Source organism: Carlito syrichta, unplaced genomic scaffold (assembly GCF_000164805.1).
Source record: "Carlito syrichta isolate Samal-C Ts95f unplaced genomic scaffold, Tarsius_syrichta-2.0.1 Scaffold307669, whole genome shotgun sequence".
NCBI classification, from domain to species: domain Eukaryota; kingdom Metazoa; phylum Chordata; class Mammalia; order Primates; family Tarsiidae; genus Carlito; species Carlito syrichta.
In genome coordinates, this window is record NW_007251765.1 from 876,212 (window position 1) to 886,282 (window position 10,071).

Genomic DNA, 10,071 nt, shown 5'->3' on the forward strand with positions numbered 1-10,071 from the left:
GGCCTCCCAAAGTGCTGGGATTACAGGCTGAGCCACCAAGCCCAGTCTTTTTTTTTTTTTAAAGTCCAAGTTTCACTCTGTTGCCCAGGTTGGAGTGCAGTGACATACTCACAGCCACCGCAGCCTCGACCTACTGGTCTCAGGTGATCCTTCCATCTCAGCCTTCCAAGTAGCCGGAACTACAGGTGTGCACTACCATGCCCAGCTAATTTTTCTTAGTTTATTGTAGAGATGAGGTCTCACCAAGTTGCTCAGACTGGTCTTGAACCCCTGAGATGAGGCAATACTCTCACCTCAGCTTCCTAAAGTGCTGGGATTACAGGCGTGAGCCACCATGCCCAGCTAGAAGTGTATTTTATAGTATAATTCGCTTTTTTTTTTTTTTTTTTAGTCAGAATCTCACTCTGTCGCCTAGTCTGGAGTGCAGTGTCATGGTTATGGCTGCTGCAGCCTCGACCTGCTGGGCTCAGGAAATTCTTCTGCCTCAGCCTTCCAAGTAGCTGGAACTACAGGCACACGCCACCACACCTGGCTAATTTTTTTTTATTTATTGTAGAGATGAGGTCTTGCCAAGTTGCCCAGGCTGGTCTCGAACCAGCAGGCTCAGGCAATCCTCTCGCCTCGGCCTCCCAAAGTGCTGGGATTCCAGGCATGAGCCACTGCGCCAGGCTAGAAGTGTATACTGTAGTATAATTCGCTTCCTAATAGGTAAGTCATTCAGTAATAGCTTCTCTGGTAAGTGGCAGATTATTAAATACCAATCTATTAAGTGAATTTGGGTTGACGACTGATGCTATTATATACACCTTTTGAGTTCGTTCATTAGCTAAGTATCAAGTGTCTCCCAAGTGGGAGGCACTGCTCTAGGTGGGGCTGCAGCAGTGAGCAAAATACAAAACGCTGCCTGTTCCCTTGGGATTGCCCTTTTCCCAGGGATGATACTTTTGGTCCCAGTTAAGCTGATTGGCAGGTGCCCATTTTCCAGAATTGTCCCTAGTTCTTTTCAGTTACAGATAGTGGTTTGGGGTCTACTTCAGCGTCACCTAGGCCTAGATTTTAAAAGTCATAAGTTTCTGGCCAGGCTTGGTGGCTCAGCCTGCCATCCCAGCCCTTTGGAAGGCCAAGGCGAGAGGATTGCCTGAGCCCGCTGATTTGAGAGCAATGTGGGCAACTCTGCGAGACCCCGTCTCTAAAATAAATTTTAAAAATTAACCTGGTGTGGTGGCCTGTGCCTGAAGTTCCAGCTGCCTGGAAGGCTGAGGCAGAAGGATCTCCTGAGCCCAGCAGGTCGACGCTATAGCAGCCATGAACGTGCCACTGCACTCCAGACTGGGTGACGGGGTGAGACCCCAACTAAAAAAAAAGTCATAAGTTTCCACAGTCATGTAAACTCAATTATATAAGAAATACCTGCAGTCAAATCCTGAAAACGAATCTTGATTCTTGGATAATAGCTACAGTCAGTCACTGGCCAGGTCAGAAGTCTGTTTCAAAGCAGGTGCTTCTTAAAGTATTTATTCAAATAAGCTATACTCTGAAAAGGTTATTAATGGTCTAGAAATAAAAATGCCCTCATGATACATTATTAGGCTTCAGACTTCATAGCTTTGTAAACTTACATGAAAAGAACATTTCTAGTTTGCCTAATTCTCAGTTGCCTAATATATGTAATTCTTCAACAGATTTTCGTTTTATTTTCTTTAAAAACCCATGTGAATGCATTTAGATTCTATTTAAATTTGTCGGGTTGTTTTTTTTTCTTTCTTTCTTGGAGCACTATTTCATTATGGCTGTTTGTTGGTAGTGTGTATGGATATGAATTATATGTTAAGGCCTCTCTATCAGATGTTTTACATAATAACCCCACTTTTGGAGGAGAGGTCAAAGTTGGGAGAAGGATTAACTCAATCACTGCTTATGTTACTCCTAAACTTTTTAGGGTGGAATGGAATGGATTCTTTCAATCCGACAGAAACATTTAGTGCCCTGTTGTAGTCATTTACAAATGGTACTACTTTAGCCTGACAGGATTAATACAGTTTCCAGAAGTACCTCTCTACCCAGAAAAATTTCTTACATATGCTATTTTAAACTAAAGGACCTTTTAAGATCTCAAAGTTTCTATTATATCTGTGGCCAGCATATCTTCATGGGACTGCTAAATGTAGAAAAGAAATATTGGTTTTAGGGTATGTTTTGTTTTACAAAAGATTTTTTATCATCTAGATGCATCAGGCTAAGTTAAGTTTTATAATATTGATAGATAGCTAAGAAGTCAAAACAGATCTAACAGCAAAAATTGGCAAGGGAGAAAATTAGTTTTTCAAAACTACAAGCCGGGTGCATTATCTCATGTCTATAATCCTAGCACTTTGGGAGGCCGAAGTGAGAGGATTGCCTGAGCCCACGAGTTTGAGACCAACCTGGGCAACCTTGTCTCTACAATAAATAAAAAAATTAGCTAGGCATGGTGGCGCATGCCTGTAGTTCCAGTTACTTGGAAGGCTGAGGCAGAAGGATCACCTGAGCCCAGCAAGTCGAGGCAGCTGTGGTCGTGAACATGCCACTGCACTCTAGCCTAGGTGACAGAATGAGACTCCGACTCAAAAATAAATAAATAAAAATAAAAGCTATAAATCCAAAACATCTTAAATGCAGGTATTCCCTAGAGTTCTGACTTTTTTCTTCTTCTGTTCTCTAATTAAATCGGCATCTATTGTGTTTTTTCTATTCACAAAATTAATGAGGCTTGGACTACTGCATTTCTAGTTGAGCTAATCAGCATGGTGAGAGTTATTTATTTCTATATCTTTTAAAATATAGCCTGATATCTTTTTTTTTTTTGAGTTGGGATCTTAGTCTGTCAGGCCGGAGTGCAGTGGCATGATCACTGCTCACCACAGCGTCAACCTCCTGGGTTCAGGTAATCCTTCTGCCTTAGCCTCCCAAGTAGCTAGGACTACAGGCATGCACCACCATGCCCAGCTAATTTTTAAAAAATTCTTTGTAGCGATAAGCTCCCACTACATGCTCAGGCTGGTCTCGAACTCCTGGCCCCAAGAGATCCTCCTGCCTCAGCCTCCCAAAGTACTGGGATTACAGGCATGAGTCACTGTGTCTAATTAACTAATCCTAATTATCTTAATGCTTAGTAAATGTAGCAATGTTCTTAAAGCTAAGTCATTGTGTTATTTGCTTTCCTAGAAAATAGATATTTTATATGTTTGAGGTTTAAAAAAAATTTTTTTTTGAAGAGATAAGGTCTTACTATGTTGCCTAGACTGGTCTCAAACTCCTGGCTTCAAGCAATCCTCCCACCTTGGCCGCCCAGAGTGTGGAATTACAGCCGTGAGCCACTGCACCCAGCCCCTAGAAAATAGATATTTTAAAGAAAAATATTTCTGAAAAAATGTTGACTTGCAAATCTTAAAATTTCAAGATTTTTAACTGTTAATAGTTCTCCATATTCAAGACATTGTGCTAAACTCATGATAGACTTTAAATGATTTAATCCTCACATGTCCAAAGGGTCTTCTTCCTGAAGAGTCATTAGCCCCATTTTACACAGAAATGAATTGATCTCCACGGAGGTTGAATGACTTACCTGAGGTCATGAAGTCAGTGATGAAGCCAAGTTTTAAGCCCAGGTCTACTAACTTGAAATTCTGTATTCTTGGAAGACACCTCTGCTATCCTGCAGTATGATGATTACAATCATCTAATTCTCTCAAATAATACTGCTAGTGATTTTCTTCATATGTTGTTTGTGTTTTCAGTACAAATGGAATCTTCTGCCTATATTGAGCCCTTTTGCTTTAATAGATAGTTTGTTAGTTAAAAAAAAAAAAAAACAGAACAGCTGGGCGTGGTGGCTCACATCTGTAATCCTAGCACTTTGGGAAGTGGAGGTGAGAGGATTGCCTGAGCCCGGGGGTTCTAGACCAGCCTGGCCAACTTATCAAGACCTGGTCTCTACAATTAAAAAATTAGCTGGGTGTGGTGGCATGTGCCTGTGGTTCAGCTATTTGGAAGGCTGATGGGGAAGGATTGCTTGAGCCCAGCTGGTCAAGCTGTGGTGGCCGTTAGTGTGCCACTATATTCCAGCCTGAGTAGACAGAGTGAGATTCCGACTCAAAAAACAAAAAAGCACAACAAAACTGAGACTTCTGAACTTTACTTATGAAACGCCAAAGTGTTTCATAAGTATTAAGACGAGACCAAGCTACAGTAATGATTATTGCCAAAAACAGAGATTTTTCTGTGGCCTCCTCATCTAATATTTGCAGCACTTTCTGGACCAAAAGGCTGGCCAAGTTGGCTTTGGAGTTTGTGTTTTCCTGATAAAAGGGATGTTAGGTAGGACCCAGGCTCTGCTTAGTCTTGCTGAGGTCAAATAAAGCTAGAGACATCTGTAGGTGGTGACACTGCAGGTGGTTTTTCTTTGGACTTATCTGACTTTTCTAAGTTTTCTGCAATGCGTTATTTGCGTGCATTTATTTGAAACAAGAAATAATGATATGAATAAAGTAGAACAAGGAACCCAAGAAAATCTTGTTCTCTTCTTGTCTTCTCCTTCCCTCCTCAAGGGGCACTTACCGTGATTTCTGCTGTGATTCTGACTTTAAATGGCAGATACATTTCAAAGGAAAAGTAGGATGAATGCATGCTATAAGGTGTTTGGCAGCCAAGCAGCATGGATGATGCTAAAACGGACTTTGGAATTGAACAGACCTGAGTTTGCATCCTGTTTCTTGTCACTTTGTGACTTGAGCACATAACCACTCTAAACCTCTCTGTCTTCTTATGATAGAGGTCATGGCATGAATTAGGTAATATTGAGAGACTAAATGACGCGTGATAGTTGCCATTTATTGAACACATTTTAAAGGGATGGAGTGATGGCATCAGGCCCTGGTGAGGCCCATCTGGAACTTGCAAGGGTTCTACACACTCGGGCTGTAGTGTGGTCATGCTTTTAGTAAAATACCAGCAGGCGGGAAAGTCTCTTACAAAAGGGAAATAAGACATTTTGGGGGGACGTTGTTTACCTATTTTTCTTATCTCCATTATTGTTATCCATACTTGATGTGACATGCTAGAGACATTGTAGAGACAAAAGTGTTTCGTTTCTCAGGAGTCAGTCTCACTGGAACCTCCTTCACTCCTTTCATAAGGGAAATCTTTCTCCTTAGGTAAGGGAAGGCTGAAATGTTGCAATGTTGGTTTTGTTGTTGTTGTTGTTGTTGAAGTCAGTCTTACTTTCTCACCGAGTCTGGAGTGCAGTGGCATGATCATGGCTCACCGCAGCCTCAACCTCCTTGGGCTCAGACAATCCTCTTGCTTTAGCTTTACGAGTAGCTGGAATTACATGCACATGCCACCACACTCAGCTGATCTTTAAAATTTTTTTGGTAGAGGAGAGGTTTCCCAGGCTGGTCTTGAACTCTTGGGCTCAAGCAATCCTCCTGCCTCATTTTCTCAAAGTGCTGGGATTACAGGTGTAAACCACCATGCCCTGCCACTTGGTTGCTGTTTTAATCTGAAGTTCTCTGGAGAGATTCAGATATGCTGCTGTGAGGCAGCTGATCTGTCTCCTTTCAGCCTAAATTATGGTTAATTGCAAGCAATCACTATGCATACCACAGAGTGTTGCTTTTAACCTGTCAGTGTTATCAGAACATGCCAAGCATGTGGAGATTAAAACTTGAAAAATGATTAAGTTGAGAGCTATTTGGATTACATATGCCAAAGAAAAACATTGTTTTACCAGAACACTTTGGGAAGTGTGGTGTTTGGAACTTTTAATCATGTGAGCTAATTTTAAATTTAAGAGAGTATGATTATGAAGGCTCAAGATTTTACTTTGATTTTTCAAAAAAACCCCTCAAAGTTTAACTAATTAGATGTATAGATTGTTAAATTCATTTATTATTACACCATAGGAAACATTAGGAAGAATGGCACAAATCTCTGTGTGATTTGTGATTGAGGCAAACTGGGAGTAAAAGGATCTGAGACGTGACAGATTACTTTTTTTTTTTATTTAAATTAAAATTTTTTTTTTTTAGTTGGAGTCTCACTCTCTCAACCAGGCTGTAGGACAGTTGGCACGCTCCCAGCCACCGCAGCTTCGACCTGCTGGGCACAGGCGATTCTTCTGCCTCAGCCTTCCAAGTAGCCGGAACTACAAGCACGTGCCACCATGCCCAGCTAATTTTTGAATTTATTGTAGAGATGAGGTCTCGCCAAGGTGCCCTGGTGGGTCTCAAACTCATGGGCTCAGACAGTCCTCTCACCTCGGCCCTCCAAAGTGCTGGGATTATAGGCATGAGCCACCGCGCCCAGCCTACATTTTAATTTTTTTAAAAAAGAGATGAGGTCTTGCTATATTGCCCAGGCTGGTCTGAAGCTCCCAGGCTCAAGCGATTCTTCCACCTTGGTCTCCCAGAGGGCTGGGATGACATGCGTGGGCCACTGCGCCTGGCCGAATGGGTCACTTATTAATTCTCAACTATGTGCTGACCTACTATGCGCACCTCCTACTCTTGCCTGCTACAACATATTCTCCACACAGTGGCCAAAATGACAGCAATACACGAGAACATGCGCTTTTCTGCCTGCTCGCCGGTGGCTTCCTGTCATGCCTCGAGCATGCCTATCGGTTTCTGCCTCAAGACTTTTGCCCTGGTCCTTTCCTTGGCCTGAAGTGCCCTTTCCCGGGTCTTTTTACACGGCTCGCTTCCTCTGTGCTCAAATATTATCCCTCGCATCCTTTCCCACACTCATTGCTGCCTGAAATGATGTATGTTTTCTCTCTGTCTCCTCTACTAGAATGTAAGCTTGGCGAGGACTTTGTCTCAGATATCACTTATCTTCAGCGCTTACAACAGTGCCTCAAACATCATAATGGCTCAAATGATATTTTTTAAGGGACTGGGAATACTAGGATGGGTTCATATCGATATGGGCTACTCTGAGATTGAAGAACCTTCTGCTTTAGCCACTGTAGCTCAGGAGTTGGCGTCCAGACGTGGTCCCCCGATCCTTATCTTCAGAGAATGGGTGAAGAAAAGAGCCTGGGCCCATCCATGCAAATCCTGGATGGCGCTGTGCTTAGAACAGCGCCTGGAACAGCACAGGGATTGTGTCAACACTGAATTTTTACCATCTGCTGGAATGGGTGGTTGCTGGAGGAGGTTCTTTAAAATAAAGACCAGGACGGGCGCAATGGCTCACGTCTAAAATCCCAGCACTTTGGGAGACCGAGGTGAGAGGATTGCCTGAGCCTATAGGTTCAAGACCAGCCTGGGCAACTTGGCAAGACCTTGTCTCTACAATAAATCAAGAAAAAATTAGCAGGGTGTGGTAGTGCGTGCCTGTTGTTCCAGCTACTTGGAAGGCTGCGGCAGAAGGATCACCTGAGCCCAGCAGGTCGAGGTTATAGTGTCCAGGAGCATGCCACTGCACTCCAGCCTGGGTGACAGAGTGAGACTCCAACTCAAAAAAATTAAAAAATAAAAAGATCAGCAAGTAGATTATTAGAAATAATAAGGGGGCTACTAAGTCACCTATTATGTTATGTTCTGTCCTGAACTGATCATCACATTTACTCATCACAGTCACCTGTGAAGGACAATTAGTTTCCCTTTCATTGAAAAAGACCTTTTATGCTACAGATACAACCTTTTATATATTTACAGAAGCTTTAGTTAAATATTATGCCCCTCTGCAGAACTCAGGCTAGTTTCGGATTCGATTTTTTTTGGAGTCAGGGTCTCACTCTGTCATCCTGGCTGAAGTGCAGTGGCACAATCATGGCTCCCCACAGCCTTGATCTCCTGGGCTCAGGCAGTCCTGCTTCAGCCTCTTGAGTAGCTGGCACTATAGGCATGTGCCACTATGTCCGGCTAACTTTTTGATTTTTTTGGTAGAACTCAGGTGTGGTTCGTCTCAACCTCTTGGGCCCAAGCCATCATACCACCCTGGCCTCCCAAAGTGTTGGCATTACAGGTGTGAGCCACTGTGGCTGGCATGATTCAATTTTTAAGTATCCTCCTGCCTATTCATGCAAGTACGCTATAAAGGGTCATGGTTAAGTTCATGGACTTTAGGATCAGAGACAACTGCCACTTATTCTGGGCAAGATCTTTAGTTTCTTCATTTTTTAAGTAGACATATTAGTATCTTCCTCATATGGTTATTGTAGGGTTGAATAATATATTTCACAGTATGTGGCACATTGTATGTATTTAATAATAGATCATGTTTTTATGTATTTAATGAGAGATCATGTTTTTAAGATTTTTATATTTTTTATCTTCTAATGGTGCTTCTAATTGGTCCTACGAGGTCAGGACTACCGTATATATATGCATATATTTTAAATATATACATAATTAGCCGGGCTCGGTGGCTCAGCCTGTAATCCCGCGCCTTGGGAGGCTGAGGTGAGTGGATTGCCTGAGCCCATGGGTTCGAGACCCGCCTGGGCAACTTGGCGAGACCTCATCTCTACAATAAATCAAAAAATCAGCCAGGCGAGGTAGCGCGCGCCTGTAGTTCCAGTTCCTTGGAAGGCTGAGGCAGAAGGATCGCCGGAGCCCAGCAGGTTGAGGCTGCGGTGGCCGGGAGCGGCCACTGCACTCCAGTCTGGGCGACAGTGAGACTCCAACTCAATAAATAAATAAATATATACATAATTAAACTGAGAGAGAGATCAAATATCTTGACTAAGGTTACACAGTTAGCAAGTAATGCTTGAAATCAGGTCTCCGACTCCTATCTCATTCCCCTAATCAGTATGCTGTATTATCTCCCTGTTAAGCCCTCTTGGGATAGACAACTGGCCATATAAATCTCCCTCACTTTTAAAAATAATTTCTCAGGCTGGGCTCGGTGGCTCAGCCTGTAATCCCAGCACTTTGGGAGGTCAAGGCGAGTGGATTTCCTGAGCCCGTGGGTTCGAGACCCACCTGGGCAACTTGGCAAGACCTCATCTCTACAATAAATCAAAAAATTAGCCGGGCGTGGTAGCGCGCGCCTGTAGTTCCAGCTACCTGGAAGGCTGAGGCTGAAGGATCGCCGGAAACCAGCAAGGTGAGGCCGCGGTGGCCGGGAACAGCCACTGCACTCCAGTCTGGGCAACAGAGTGAGACTCTGACTCAAAAAAAAAAAATAGTAAATAAAATAATAATAATTTCTCCACTATGGAATTTTACTTTTTGTGTGTATGAGTGTGGTTGCTCTAGAACATTGGAGTTTTTTTTTTTTCTTTTTGATTTTGTTTTTTTAATCAAAAAGGAAAGACAAACTTACAAGGGCCTAATACTTCATTTAAAAAAGAACATTCTTCCAGCCTGACCAACAGAGCGAGACCTCATCTCTATAAGAAATAAAAAAAAATTCGCTGTGCATGGTGGTGCACACCAGCTATTTGAGAGACTGAGGTGGAAGGATTACCTGAGCCTGGGAGGTTGAGGCTGTCGATGAGCCATGATCATTGGGATGGTGCCACTGCACTTCAGCCTGGGCGACAGAGTGAGACCCTAACTCAAAAAAATAAGATAGTCGTGACCCACCTGGGCAACTTGGCGAGACCTCATCTCTACAATAAATCAAAATGAGCCGGGCGTGACAGCGCGCGCCTGTAGTTCCAGCTACTCGGAAGGCTGAGGCGGAAGGATCGCCGGAGCCCAGCAGGTCGAGGCTGCGGTGCCCGGGAGCGGCCGCTGCACTCCAGTCTGGGCAGTGGAGTGAGACTCCAACTCAAAAAAAAAAAAAAAGATAAAATAAATAGAATATTCTACTGAGGTAGATGTAAAATGCCAAAATCTTAAATATAAAACTTAATGAATTTTTGCATGTGCACACACTCATTCAACTATCATCCAGTTTAAGATAAAATCATTTAGCACCCCAGAAAGTTCTTTTGTGTTTCTTTCTAGTCAGCCCCCGACCCCCAGGGATAATCACTTTTATGGTTATATCACTATAGATTAGTTTTGCCTGCTTTTGAATGTCACATGAGTAGAATCACATGGTATGCTCTGTTTTATGTTTGGCTTCTTTCAC